Consider the following 16,578-nt stretch of genomic DNA (forward strand, 5'->3'; position numbering starts at 1 on the left):
TTTATTCCATTTTTATATTTTAAGCTTCTTCAGGCAACACACACATTTTGAGTTTGTTTCTCTCCTTTCCATATCCAAAAAATCCACATTCAGAAAATGTGGTATTTAAAAAAGAAGATTAAAGGAAAAAACTCTCTGGTGATCATGTCGTGTGAAAACACAGGAATAAAACCTGTTAAAGTCCCAAACTGTAACATTAACATTAGTGTTTCTGGCTCCCCCTTCAGTCGAAATGATGTTAACACTTTCCTGATTTTATTTCAGTAAAAAAAAACAATAATAAAGAGAAACTATTGAGAGACAAATGAGATGAATATAAAAAATGTGATTGAATAATTACGTATAGAAGTATATATAAAGAATGAAGGACATATTACAATTAGTTTAATACGTTTATTATTATTATTAATATTAATAATATTATGTTTTATTGTATTTTTTTTCTATTTATGTTTCTATAGTTTAATAATCACGTTTTTTTTGGCCAGAATTAAAAGCAAATAAATGATTGTTTAATTTTTGGCAACATATATGAAGATTGAGACACGAAGCAAATAAATGAAGTTTATTATAAAAACAGTTTTTGCACGACAATGCAAAACTATGTAGAAAAATATATGCACAAAATGTGCAGCTGTTTTAGTAAGTTGGAAATTCTTTCCGTTTTAAATGTGATTGAAAGTCTATTTTGGGACGATTGACTTCTTGATGCTCAGACTCCACCTGTGATCACATTTAATCATCTTCGTTCTCGTCTCACTCGTTAAATCGACGAGAACATCATAATAATCACGAAAATAATTGATTTCCGAGATAATTAAATGGACTTCAGTCACGCTCTAGCCCGAGTGACCACTAGAGGGAGCCCAAGTCTAAAGAAACCAGCGAGAATGAAGCAGCAGGAGGAGGTTCTACTGAGTTGTCAGGATGAAGGTTCACATAAAACAAACAGGAAACGCTTCGGTCTTGGCGAGTCTTCTCGTGCGAGTCCCACACACCTGAGTGAGTCCCTGTGAAACTATATACATCTCATTACGAGAAATTAAATGGAACAGGGTTTAGAATCCAAGAGTCCCACACACCTGAGTGAGTCCCTGTGAAACTATAAACATCTTATTACAAGAAATTTAATGGACCAGGGTTAAGAATCCAAGAGTCCCACACACCTGAGTGAGTCCCTGTGAAACTATATACATCTTATTACGAGAAATTAAATGGAACAGGGTTTAGAATCCAAGAGTCCCACACACCTGAGTGAGTCCCAGTGAAACTATTTACATCTTATTACGAGAAATTAAATGGAACAGGGTTTAGAATCCAAGAGTCCCACACACCTGAGTGAGTCCCTGTGAAACTATAAACATCTTATTACGAGAATTTTAATGGACCAGGGTTTAGAATCCCAAGAGTCCCACGCACCTGAGTGAGTCCCAGTGAAACTATATACATCTTATTGTCAAAGCGCTTTGTGACCCTGGTCTAGAAAGGCGCTATATAAATAGAGATTATTATTATTACTATTACGAGAAATTAAACTGACCAGTGTTTAGAAACCCAAGAGTCCCACACACCTGAGTGAGTCCCAGTGAAACTATATACATCTTATTACAAGAAATTAATTGTACCAGGATTTAGAATCTTGGAGTCCCACACACCTGAGTGAGTCCCTGTGAAACTATAAACATCTTATTACGAGAAATTTAATGGACCAGGGTTTAGAATCCAAGAGTCCCACACACCTGAGTGAGTCCCTGTGAAACTATAAACATCTTATTACGAGAAATTAAATGGACCAGTGTTTAGAATCTAAGAGTCCCACACACCTGAGTGAGTCCCAGTGAAACTATATACATCCTATTACAAGAAATTAATCGTACCAGGATTTAGAATCTTGGAGTCCCACACACCTGAGTGAGTCCCTGTGAAACTATAAATATCTTATTACAAGAAATTAATTGTACCAGGATTTAGAATCTCAGAGTCCCACACACCTGAGTGAGTCCCTGTGAAACTATAAATATCTTATTACAAGAAAATTAATTGTACCAGGATTTAGAATCTTGGAGTCCCACACACCTGAGTGAGTCCCTGTGAAACTACATACATCTTATTACAAGAAATTAATTGTACCAGGATTTAGAATCCAAGAGTCCCACACACCTGAGTGAGTCCCTGTGAAACTATATACATCTTATTACAATAAATTAAACGGATCAGGGTTTAGAATCCAAGAGTCCCACACACCTGAGTGAGTCCCTGAGTAATTAATGGATTATCTAGAAGTGATTCAAACACCAAAACAAGGCTGGAGTCTCTCAGCATGTTCTCCAGGTTTCATCAAAACCATTTACTCATTTTTATTTTATAACTAACTCATTAGCTAAATAACTCGTCTGCAGTGTGTTGTGCAAGCGAGTTAGGAATCGTACCCAGTGCTATCAGGGATAACGAGCTGCTTGGCAGGGGTCTGCGCTCTCTAGAGTGAGGTTCATTATTCATATAAACTGATGAAACTTTGTGAAAACAGATCCAAGTGTCATGTGACACATCTTTCTCATGAACCTTCACGTCGAGTCCGCCTTCGTTCCACCTGAGATGACAACTGGTCCACCTGCCGGGGCTCGGACCTCACGCCTGGGGGGTCGTGATCCCACCTCGACATGAAACCATGTGACTCGCGAGGAGTCGCTCGCTCGTGAAACACACACCAGCTGCAGCGACACATGGCGTCTGAGGACGACACACACTTCATATTGTGAAGACCTGCCTTGCTGGAGGGATCTGGTCCTTCAGCCTCTTTCCAAGCAGTCGTCGAGGATCCACCGGTTCAACGGATCTCATCATATAGTTACAAACATTTGTTACAAAACAGGTTCTCGTGAAGTCATGCTTCTGCTCACGTCAAGCTTAAGGTCAATAAAACATCAATAAAAACACCATATATGGTGATTGTTGTGTATAATTTAGCTTTTTGTGATGAATATTTTTACATTTTATTTCACTTCACACTTGTTTTTTTTAAGATGGAATCCAAATAAATAATGTGTGTAGTTAGTATGTTCTCCTCTGTGTTGCCCGGGTTTACTCCGGACACTCCGGTTTCCTCCCACAGTCCAAAAACATACAGGTTCATTGAGAACTTGAGGGAAATTGTCCGTAGGTATGAGTGTGTGTGTGAATGGTTGTCTGTCTTTGTGTGTCCTGAGAAAGACTGGCGTCCTGTCCAGGGTGTCCCCTGCCTCTCGCCCTATGACACTGGGATAGACTCCAGTCTCCCCGCGACCCTACGAGGGATAAAGGTGTAGAAAATGAATGAATGATATCAATATAAAAATAGAAAGATCAATTAATTATGACTCATTATTGAAATAAATTACTTATAAATGACTTATGAAATAAAGTAAGTAAGTAAGTAAGTCATTTGTATTTATATTTCCAGACCAGGGTCACAAAGCGCTTAAGCAATCAAAGCAATATTCAATAAAGTATATAAATAAATAAAGTATAAAAAATAAATAAATAAAATAAATAAATAAATATATGTAAAGTATATAAATAGCATATAGTTCTTATAACTTACGTTTTTAACTACAACTTTTAAAACATTTATATTGTTGCAGATTAGAAGATTAATGTATAAGGAACACATATTAGGTATTTAATAGTTTGGAACAGACTTATACAGCAAAGATAAAGTGATGATTAAAAATGGTATTTGTCCAATTAAAGAAAAAGAAGAAATGTTGCAATATTTGAAACTTGCTATAAACAAACTGTTATAATTGTAAACCCACGAAAAAACAAAAACATTGTTATATATTTGTGTTTGTTTTACAAACCTGATCTTTTTGTTTAGTATCCTGGGCTCTGATTGGCTCGTCGTCTTCAGCATCATCATTCAGCGTCTGCTTACTTTTATGTTGTGATTTCTGCTCTTTTCAAGTCCAGTTGTGTTATTTAAAGTGTGTACGTGCTGCTGGGATCGCTCGAACATGGAGGCCTGTCACCGCGCGTCGTCAATCCTGGAAATCTCCACCTCCAAGGGACTCGTTGTATAAACAAAGCGTGATTAAAGCTGGCTGGAGGAGTGAAGCCATTATTACGTCATAATGGACTCTCGTAACCTCTTGTTCGTCCAGATTTCAGAGCAACTTTATGAAGTAATAAAGTGTAAAACATGGTCATGATGAGAAGTTACTGCGTCTTGAAGAGGAAGATTCAACATTTTGATCATTAGTTGACATTTAAATATTATTTAAAGATCAACGATGACGGTCACATGTCTCCTACTATTATAACTAAACAGTTAGAGATGGTTCATCTGGTTAAAGGTGAGTAAGAGAGTGAGGGAGGGATTTAAAAGCTTAATAAATATATATTAATCCTGACAAATCCTTGGCAGGAAAAGTATGGTTTGAAGAAGCGTCGTATCAAAGCGGTTCGATGAAGACGCACGAGAACAAACATTGTTACGATGAAGAATGAAAACACGTTTCTCTGACGACCCTTCGCTCACGACGTAAACATTCCTCTCCTCGTCGGCGATGGTTCCGGAAGGTTCCAGAAGGTTCCGGAAGGTTCCGGAAGGTTCCGCGGCCGTGGATCCAAACGCGAGCTGACACTCCAACAATCAGGCGCCGATGATGGCGTAGGTGAGCGAAGGATTAGCGTGTGCGACCAGAATAGAGCGACACACACACGACCGTGATCACGAGGAGGACGAGATGAACATACAGTCGTTGTTAAAGGATTATATTGTATTTAAATGTTTCTTATTTTATTCCTTTATTTCATCTTCATAAATCATTTTATTTTACCAGTTTTTATTTCTTTATCTAATTTCCTGCACATTCATATGGAGCTAGTAGAGCTTTAAAAAACACAAAATTAATCACTTTTTGACTATATTAATCTTACTTTATTAATACTAATAACCATCTAGATATAGTTTACACTCAATTTGTAAGTTTAAAGAAATATATTTATTATGTAATATAATCTTTTTCCATCTTCAATATTCTTAAAATGTTTCTAGATGAATGTATTTCCTACAAAGTTATAAATTCTCATCTTTAATCAAATAAAAACCAACGATCAATAATCATTTTCTCTTTCTATTCCTCTTTAATGTGTTTAAAATACATTTGATGTTTTATTGAAATATTTATTCAACATAATATACATTTTTTTTACTATTGTTAATAAATACATTCAATTTAATGGAACCTCAAATAGGTTTAAACTTTTTATACATTTTTCTTAAAACCTTAACCCTGTTGTCTCTGGGTCAAGATGACCCGAAGGCCCGAAAACAAATTTGTTTGTGGTATCCCTTGTACTGTCTCTGGGTCAAGATGACCCAAAGGCCTGAAAACAAATGTGTTTGTGGTATTCCTTGTACTGTCTCTGGGTCAAGATGACCCAAAGGCCTGAAAACAAATGTGTTTGTGGTATTCCTTGTGTTGTCTCTGGGTCAAGGTGACCTGCAGGCCCGTAAACAAATGTGTTTGTCGTATCCCTTGTGTTGTCTCAGGGTCGAGGTGACCCAAAGGCCCGGAAACAAATGTGTTTGTTGTATCCCTTGTGTTGACTCAGGGTCGAGGTCAGGTTAATGTAAAAAACATTTACATTTGTATTTTATTATAATTGTTTTCCGCCTTCACAATTTATTCCTTTTTATGTCATTTATATTTGTAAAGCTACTTTCATAATAACGTGTAACAAATGTATCGTCCGCTCACACACGTGTGCACTGATAGTGTTGAATCAATACTACACATGTACTACACATGTTCTACACATGTTCTACACATGTTCTACACATGTACTACACATGTTCTACACATGTTCTACACATGTACTACACATGTTCTACACATGTTCTACACATGTACTACACATGTTCTACACATGTTCTACACATGTACTACACATGTTCTACACATGTTCTACACATGTTCTACACATGTACTACAAATGTTCTACACATGTTCTACACATGTACTACACATGTTCTACACATGTTCTACACATGTTCTACACATGTTCTACACATGTTCTACACATGTTCTACACATGTTCTAAACATGTTCTACACATGTTCTACACATGTTCTACACATGTTCTAAACATGTACTACACATGTTCTAAACATGTACTACACATGTTCTACACATGTTCTAAACATGTTCTACACATGTTCTACACATGTTCTACACATGTTCTACACATGTTCTACACATGTTCTACACATGTACTACACATGTTCTACACATGTTCTACACATGTTCTACACATGTTCTACACATGTACTACACATGTTCTACACATGTACTACACATGTTCTACACATGTTCTACACATGTTCTACACATGTACTACAAATGTTCTACACATGTTCTACACATGTACTACACATGTTCTACACATGTTCTACACATGTTCTACACATGTTCTACACATGTTCTACACATGTACTACACATGTTCTACACATGTTCTACACATGTACTACACATGTTCTACACATGTTCTACACATGTTCTACACATGTTCTACACATGTACTACACATGTTCTACACATGTTCTACACATGTACTACACATGTTCTACACATGTACTACACATGTTCTACACATGTTCTACACATGTACTACACATGTTCTACACATGTTCTACACATGTTCTACACATGTACTACAAATGTTCTACACATGTTCTACACATGTACTACACATGTTCTACACATGTTCTACACATGTTCTACACATGTTCTACACATGTTCTACACATGTTCTAAACATGTTCTACACATGTTCTACACATGTTCTACACATGTTCTAAACATGTACTACACATGTTCTAAACATGTACTACACATGTTCTACACATGTTCTAAACATGTTCTACACATGTTCTACACATGTTCTACACATGTTCTACACATGTTCTACACATGTACTACACATGTTCTACACATGTTCTAAACATGTTCTACACATGTTCTACACATGTTCTACACATGTTCTAAACATGTACTACACATGTTCTAAACATGTACTACACATGTTCTACACATGTTCTAAACATGTTCTACACATGTTCTACACATGTTCTAAACATGTTCTACACATGTTCTACACATGTTCTACACATGTTCTACACATGTTCTAAACATGTTCTACACATGTTCTACACATGTTCTACACATGTTCTACACATGTTCTAAACATGTTCTACACATGTGCTACACATGTTCTAAACATGTACTACACATGTTCTACACATGTTCTACACATGTTCTAAACATGTTCTACACATGTTCTACACATGTTCTACACATGTACTACACATGTTCTAAACATGTACTACACATTTTCTACACATGTTCTACACATGTTCTACACATGTTCTAAACATGTTCTACACATGTTCTACACATGTTCTACACATGTTCTAAACATGTTCTACACATGTTCTACACATGTTCTACACATGTACTACACATGTTCTAAACATGTACTACACATTTTCTACACATGTTCTACACATGTTCTACACATGTTCTACACATGTTCTAAACATGTACTACACAGGATGTTCATCAAATAAATAACGTTACGTCTTCGCTCCCGTGAGACTCGCGTTGATCGTCCGCCGAGATCCTCGGATGATAAAGATGCGAACAAACGATCCTGCTTTAAAACTTCTCCGGCGCTCGTAGCTGCTTTAATTTGGTCACTACGTCATCTTCAGACACGAGCGCCAGAGGATTTACTCCGGACACCAGAGAAGCCTGTAGTTTCATGTATTTTTTAAAAGCCTCCATTACTGTGTTTCTGTGGAAGAAAATCTTGAAGCAGTCGAGCGTAAAACTCACTTCTGCTGAACAACATGCTTCACGGTGGACACTCTACCTCTGACGCCAGTTGTCGCCAGAAACCGTTGGATTATTTGAATTAAAACCTCACGTCATATCGTGTGTCGTAGTGTGACGTGAAAGTCGAATAGTGAAGAGAAAATATCATCATTGTTTCAATGTTTTTAAGGTTAAATTTACTAATTTCTGCAGAAATAAATGTTTTAACAAACTCATTTGGTTTGATGAAAATCCAAATTATGGGTCATAATTAACAGATTATTCTATTTTTTAATCTATTGACATCATATATGATTTTTTTGGCTTCGTCTTTTAACTTAAACAAGAGTGAATTGAAATTAAAAGTACATTTTTTTATCCCAAAACCCCAAATTATACCCAACAATCTGCAATTTTTGTTTGTTTTTATTGATGTTTCAATGATATAAAACTGGAGAAGAGCAGACGGAATAATGTAAGTAGATTTAGAGTCTTTTAGGGATACAGGTGTAAAAATGATAATAATAATAATAAATAAATGGTCCCAAATCAGATTGTGTTGATACAAAACAAAACACAAAACAATGTTATGAAAGTGGTTCAGAAAAAGGTTGTGTGATGACTATGGACTCTGCAAAAACACAAATAATCATAACAATAAGAAAACACAAGAATCATTTTCTAAAAAAAACCATCAAAAACAAAAAAAACACGTAAAATCAAGATTGGTCTGATTGTAAGTAAGTAAGTAGTTTGTATTTAAAGAGCGCTTTTCCAGACCAGGTGTGCGTTATTTAAAAACTATCAATAAAACACAGAGAAATACACAATAACACAAAATAGAAATGAGATTAGATGAGATAGACTTTATAATTTTTTTTATCTTATATTATTAATATATATGTACAGTATATATATTTATATTTTATTATTTTATTATTATATTTTAGACTTTATTATCACATTAAAATTGTATCAAAGTCGCGCAAAAAATCAAACAAACAAATGGTAAAGAACGAGTTGTTACTTTGGTTCTTGAAATGTTAAAAACAAATAGAAATAATAGAATAAAAACACAAACTGAAGACGAATACAATTAAACACAATCACTATAATAATCAAAGCGAGGTAAACATAGCAAAAAACTGAGGTGGAATAGTTTTCTTTAAAGACAAACAAAGCAAACTTTTCTTATTGTGCGTCTTATTTGAACCCTTGTGTTATTTCAGGGTTAATTACATGACTTTTCGGGCCTTTGGGTCATTTTGACCCTAAGATAACACAAGGGTTAAGAATACAAATACAACAAAGTAAAACAAATAAAAAAATCCACGAATCTTAAAACAAAACAAATGCTTGAAGTGTTAATAATTCTTAGTTATTAAAAGTGATGGTGGACGTGAAACGACAAAAATACAAAACAGACGATGGAGAAAAAAAATGCTACATTTAGCATAGCCAGCTAACCGTAGTAAAAAGTAATAAATGACAAAATATTCCTGATCTTCGACGTGTAAATGAAACACGAGATGTCTTTGAACGCAGCACGGATGTTTTTCTACAAACAAATTGAACATTTCACAATAGAATCCACACAATAGAACATCTTTGGTGTTTAAGCTTTAAATGGATAAAATGAACATGTTTCTACGATGTCTTGCTCAGAAAATTGACTGTTTTTTTCTCTCTGGTCCTCGAACCATCTCTTCCTCTTCCCTCCTTCCTTCCACCTGTCTGAGCTCGACCGTGAGTGATTGACGTTCAACAACCCTCTCTGTGTGTCCTTGTTCAAGACAGTGATTGACAGGCGCTCGTCTCCGACAGCAAACCCACATTTTCTCATCAATCCGACCCGAGTTTTCGACGGCGTCGGCGACACAGACTGAGGTTCGTCCGCGGACGAAGATAAACGATATTAACGTCCTGTAAGTAATTGTCTTCGGCAACAGCTTCTTGTGGAGCTCGGTTCAGATCCTGGAGAGACGTTCTCACGACACGTTTAATGAGTCGCCATAAAACCTGGAGCCACGTCTGAGACACAATAAAGTCTCTTTTAACAAAACAGTCGATGTCAGTCGCAGCCATCAGCGTTAAACGCTCCGTGTTCGTCTGATTTATTCCAGGAATAAAACCCGTTTTAATGTTTCTCCACTTTGTAAACAACACAAATGACTTGTGTCTCGGTTGTAAAAGTGTCGATTCAGGAGGTTTTTCTCTCAACTGTTTCACTTCAGAGCACTTGAAGTTGATCCTGCAGCGCAAATCAAAATAAAACATCATTTTGACTGGAATAGAGAAGAATCAGGAGGATTAATCAAACCCAGAGCAAGAATAATCACGTAAACAGTTGCTGATAATATTTCTCTGCAAAACAACCATTTGTGTACATAATTGAACACGTTACTTATTATAACGTATAGTTTCACACAGAACTTCCTGAACTTCCTTTTCATGCAACTTGACTTCCTGTTTCACTGACGTTTGACGCATCTGTGGTTAGCACCTATGGTTAGCAACTGTGGTTGGCATCAGTGGTTAGCATCTGTGGTTAGCATCTGTGGTTAGCACCTGTGGTTAGCATCTGTGGTTAGCGTCTGGGGTTAGCATCAGTTAGCATCTGCGGTTAGCGTCTGGGGTTAGCATCTGTGGTTAGCGTCTGGGGTTAGCATCAGTTAGCATCTGTGGTTAGCATCTGTGGTTAGCATCTGTGGTTAGCACCTGTGGTTAGCATCTGTGGTTAGCGTCTGGGGTTAGCATCTGTGGTTAGCGTCTGGGGTTATCATCAGTTAGCATCTGTGGTTAGCGTCTGGGGTTAGCATCTGTGGTTAGTGTCTGGGGTTAGCATCAGTTAGCATCTGCGGTTAGCGTCTGGGGTTAGCATCTGTGGTTAGCGTCTGGGGATAGCATCAGTTAGCATCTGCGGTTAGCGTCTGGGGTTAGCATCTGCAGTTAGCGTCTGGGGTTAGCATCAGTTAGCATCTGTGGGTAGCGTCTGGGGTTAGCATCTAAAAATTCACATGCTGAAGGAAATGGATGAAAGAACTAAATTTAGCAAGAAAACTTAGTGATAAAAAAAAAAAGATTAATTAAAATTTGAAAACCATGAAAGACAAAAGTAAATAAATAATATAAAACAATTCTTTATTGATGAACGATACAAACAATAGAAAAGAGACAAAAAATAAATACAAAATGAACATTTTTTAATTTAATGACAACAACAATTAAAACCAAAAAAGTGGAATTGTAAGAGTTGACAACAAAATAAAAAAAAGTTGAATTAAAACACAAAAAACAACACTGGAATTAATAATAGGTTGAATACTATCAAAGGTGGTCAAACAAAACACAACAAACTAGAAGTGAACTTTAAAAAAACAACACACTGAAGCAATAATAAAAAAGTGGAAAATAACTAGTTAAACTGTCAAAAAAAGAGAGACAGACCTGAAAAGTGTAATAAAATGGCATCACATAGAGGCGTCCAGGATAAATAACAAACCAAATAACCAATTAAATAATAAACAAATAAATAATAACAACCCACAACTAAATCATTGATTAAAACATTTGGATTTAAAAAAAATATTGTAAATGATGAAAGTTCTGAAGTTAAAATTAAATGTTTTTATTCCACTCCCGATGACAGAATAATCTCAACTCAGTGTTTAAATCCCGTACATGTGAGTGAAACCAGCGAGCGATCCATCTGTTCAAAGTGTGTCGAGTGTGTCATTAGTCCTGCTTAATAAAGTGTAAAGGATTTTCATTAGTGCTGACGAGCCGAGGACAGTCAGGTCCACGAGGAGGAAGGAAGGAAGGAGGCGAGGACACGTTTGTCGAGAGTCGGAGCAGATATGAGGCCGACGATCATCTCAGGAACTCATTAAATCAGCCTCAAGTATTTCATTCTTCCAGGTGTGTTTCTGCTTCTCTGTCGCTCTTGAGGAAAATGAAGAACGAGAGCAAACATCGTCTGTCGTGTGAATCCTCGCAAACATTGACTCGCGTGGAATCTTCCCGGAGACTCTCATTTCCTCCGAGAGTAAAGATCCTTCGTCTCCGGAGCCCTTCCTGTCCTGAGCGGCCGTGGAATGATTTTCTTAATATTTAATGATCGTCTAAACGAATCCTTCGCCTCCTGTTTGCACCGTTTTCAAGCCGAGGATCGGCGGCGAAACTTCGTCGGCCTCGGATATCGCCGCGGGTTTTGCATTTAAGTGTGTGATGGAGAGTGTGCGTTTCTTTGGGTGTGTGGCGACTTGGGGGAAAGAGCCATTACCGCGGGCTAAATGACGACGAGGACCTCCCTCGGTGCCTGTTGAGATGCCCGACTAGAATGATGGCGTCTCGGTTCAGATGAAGGGGTCCTTCAGGCAATAAGTCGGCTGACAATGATCAATTACCGTGGAAAAGGCCTGTTCCTGTGGGACGCACACGGACTCACACTCGCTCCGACTGTGCTTGTTTACACACACACACACACACACACACACACACACACACACACACACACACACACACACACACACACTCCTCTCATCAATTATTTAACGTGGAACTCCCATCGAGCGGCGTGGAGGTGCGAGGCCGAGTCATGGCGGATGAATGCCCTAATTAGACGACTGCATGGAAAAAAATTGGCCCCGGGTTATGAAAAAGAGCAGCTGGGAGTCGAGTATGTCGCTGAGCACGAGAGGAGACACGAGAGACGGATAAAGTTTTGAGGAGATTTTTTGAGGTGACGGACAAGAGAAGAGATGAAAACAATTGTATAATGTGTAATAAAGTTCTGAAAAATGTTTTTAAATCGTCAACATTTATTAAAAAACATTTATTTGAGCCTTAGTAACTCCCATGATGCATTGCCGCCCAGCCAACCAATCACAGCTGTTGATGACTTTTGACTTGGCAACAATTTACTTAAATATGTATGTAGTACTACGTAAAAAACAACAACTAAAACAGTGAGACCACAGTAGGAGAGCCACGATATGTAGAAGGAACACTGTGTATTATTTACGTACATTATTATTTATTTTTCACATTAATAAAGTTTTTACCTTACCTTACCTTAAGGCGACGACTTATTTCATTTTGAACAGCCATTCCTACTTTCATACATTTGTATCATGACTGAACCACTCAGAAGACTCTTTGAATCTTAAGGAAAATATTAAAACAGCCTTTCTCTTGGTTTGTGTCCATTAAGGCTGGAGACGCTTCAGTTTTCATGACAATGCGATTACACTGTTATAACAGTGGAGGGAGCCAGAAACACATCTTTTCAATTTTCCAAACTCAAATGTCCAATTTTGATGACATTTTAAACCACATACATATGTGACATTTAGTCATTAAGGTATATTCCCAGAATTTAAGCTCCTTTTCTTTGTTAAATAAGAAAAGACCCGAAGACCGATTTAAAAGAAAAAGGAAAAGAAAAATGTCTTATTTTGATGAAGAGAAAACTACTACTACTACTACTACTTTAGACTACTGACCTCTCAGTGAAGGTTTAAACCATCCCTAACTAGCAAAAGAGGAAAAGAAGACCCCCATAAAAATGTAACATTTTAACCATATTATTATATTAATACACTACGTTACATAAGACATATTTACAGAATTTCAGCACCTTCTGCAAAAGACACTAAGTTAAAAAATAAATATATATATACTGTATATATATATATATAGATAAATGTATTTTAGTTACATGTAGTTGAGGGTTGTAACCGTCATGTAATCGGTTACACGCAGTGGTGGTGTATAACCACTAGAGGGTTCTGTCTCCATTCAAGCAGCTAATCCTATTAGAGCAAGGCCCTTCCAGTAGTTATCAGAGAAAAAAACATCTATTCTTTTGGACCCGCTACAAATAGGTGCTAAATTATCAAACCGATTTCATGAGGTACACAGTGGTCCAAAATCTGCCGAAATGTTTGTTAAAATATGAAGCTGCACCGTAGTATTACTCCGCGGGGCGCCATAGTTACGCCTCGCGGAGTAATACTATGAATCTGCAATATATTTATTTTGTACTTTATGAACTCTGTATGAGTACAAGTTAACTTTGTTGATTTAATGAACCAAAATGATGTGTTTTGTCCATCAATACTGGAGCATCAGTGGTTCAATAACGTGTCGTGAACTCGTCAAAATAACGTGAATATAACAAGAATATATGTAATTACATTCATAACACCTCATGTACTATCACTTGCAACACATAAACAAATACTTATTCATGATGTGGTTCATTGCTGATTCTTTCCTTCAGCTGTTGCTCGATATATTTTCAACTAATTGGGAAACTTTATAGAATAAAATAAAAAACAACCTCCTGACTTCTCCTTCAAGCCAACAATGGCTGAGTTTGAGGTACAACTGTGAAAGTGTGGCATCAACAGGCAGGTAAACACAGAAACCAGACATTAAGAGTCCATTTAAGAGGCGCATCCGTCTTCAGAGTCTGGCTCCTTGAATCTACATCAACATCAAGCTGCCGCTCGTCCTCCCACACAAGGTCTCGTCATTATCATTATCGAGCCCAACAGCATTAAAATCTTCACATGCCATCAACAAACAGGATTTATTCCACTGCTGCCGAAACACGACTTCAACACACCGGGTTTTTATCAAGAAGAGATTTAATTACTCGGCGCCGTAATTGGACGGACTCGCAGGAACCTGGAACTAAAACAATGAGTGACGGGACAAAAGGCGAGGAGGGAAGAGACAGTAAAGCACAGACGCCCGAGGTTTTTTAATTGAAAGTAATATGCGTCTCATTAAACGTCTTCTCTAATATTCCTCCTCCAGCGTGAACTTTATTCCGATCGGTCCAGTGACAGCAGGAAGACACTGAGCGCTGATTAAGATGTGCGTCGTCACGCTTTTAATTAGCGTTTATAGTTTGAATGTTTTCAATCACGCAGAGTCTCCACAGAACTTTTGTCTGTTATTAACCTTTATTTCTGATATCGTCCTGAAAGTTTTACCTGATCCTGAGGTCGACACACAGCAAATGTTGCTCGTCAGTCAGGATATTGAAGTGCTGGATTCTTGTAATATTACTCTGCGATTCTTGTAGTATAACTCCGTAAGTCACCAAAGTATTACTCAGTGAGTAACCGTAGTATTACTTCTCTATCCTCTAAGTATTACTCTGCAAGTAACTGTAGTATTACTATGCGATTTAACGTAATATAACTCTGCGATTCTGGTAGTATAACTTGGTAAGTGACCAAAGTATTATTCAGTGAGTAACCGTAGTATTACTCCTCTATTCTCTAAGTATTAATCTGCAAGTAACTGTAGTATTACTATGCGAGTCAAAGTAATGTTTCTTTACGAGTCACCATAGTATTACTCCGCAATTCTCGTAATATGACTCTGCGATGCTGGAAGTATAACTACCTTAGTGACTAAAGTATTACTCAGTGAGTCGCCGTAGTATTACTCTGCGATTCTCATAATATTACTCTGCGATTCTGGTAGTATTACTCTGTTAGTCACCAAAGTATTACTCAGTGAGTAACCATAGTATTACTCTGCTATTCTCTAAGTATTACTCTGCAAGTACCTGTAGTATTACTATGCGAGTCAACGTTATGTGTCTTCACAAGTCACCGTAGTATCACTCCGCGATTCTCGTAATATTACTCTGCGATTCTGGTAGTATAACTCCGTCAGTCACCAAAGTATTACTCAGTGAGTAACCGTAGTAGTACTTCACTGTTCTATAAGTTTTACTCTGCAAGTAACTATAGTATCACTATGCGAGTCAAAGTCATGTTTCTTCACGAGTCACCGTAGTATTACTCCGCGATTCTTGTAATATTACTCGGCCATTCTGGTAGTATTACTCCGTTAGTCACCAAAGTATTACTCAGTGAGTAACCATAGTATTACTCCTCTATTCTCTAAGTATTACTCTGCAATTAACTGTAGTATTACTATGCGAGTCAACATAATGTTCTTTCACGAGTCACCGTAGTATTACTCCTCGATTCTATATATCATAGTTTGAATGTTTTGAATCACTGCGTGTCTCCACAGATCTTTTGTCTGTTATTATACTTTATTTCTAAAATTGTCGTGAAAGTTTGACCTGATCCTGAGGTCGACACGCGACAAATGTTGCTCGTCAGCCGGAGAACAGGAAATTGAAGAGCTGGATACCGAGAAGGAAAACACCTGAAATGAAGAAGTGTCAGTCGGTGGGGGGGGATGAGAAGAAAGTGATTTTGAAGATGGAGGTTTTGATCCTCGCTGATCTGAGCCGGCGGCCTCGAGGGAGCAGTTTAAAGGTGACCAGAGCGAGGAAGACGAGAGCAACAGGGATGTACGAGGGCAGCGACTGACCTCCTCTGACCAGACACTGATACGCCAGCCTGGACAGTAGCAGCCCAGTACCACGCAGGGATGGAGGAGGAGATTTCATTACGACCGTTTCTCATAAAACATGTTTGTTCTTTATCAAAGAATTTCGGAAAAACACGTAACCGAAGCTTCTAACCGTTGTGTAGTCGATAACATGATGAAGATTTATGATCTGCCATCTATGGTAGTTCTGCTATTTAACCACTGGATGGTTCCGTCTTAAATCAAACACCTCCGACCTAAACCTTCCCAGACATTCCAGTGGTTAAGACGAAACATTGTTTTTGTAGACACACAACAAAACAGATAAATAAAAGGACTTTGTTAACCCT

Source organism: Callionymus lyra, chromosome 10 (genome assembly GCF_982586985.1).
Source record: "Callionymus lyra chromosome 10, fCalLyr1.hap1.1, whole genome shotgun sequence".
Taxonomy (NCBI): Eukaryota; Metazoa; Chordata; class Actinopteri; order Syngnathiformes; family Callionymidae; genus Callionymus; species Callionymus lyra.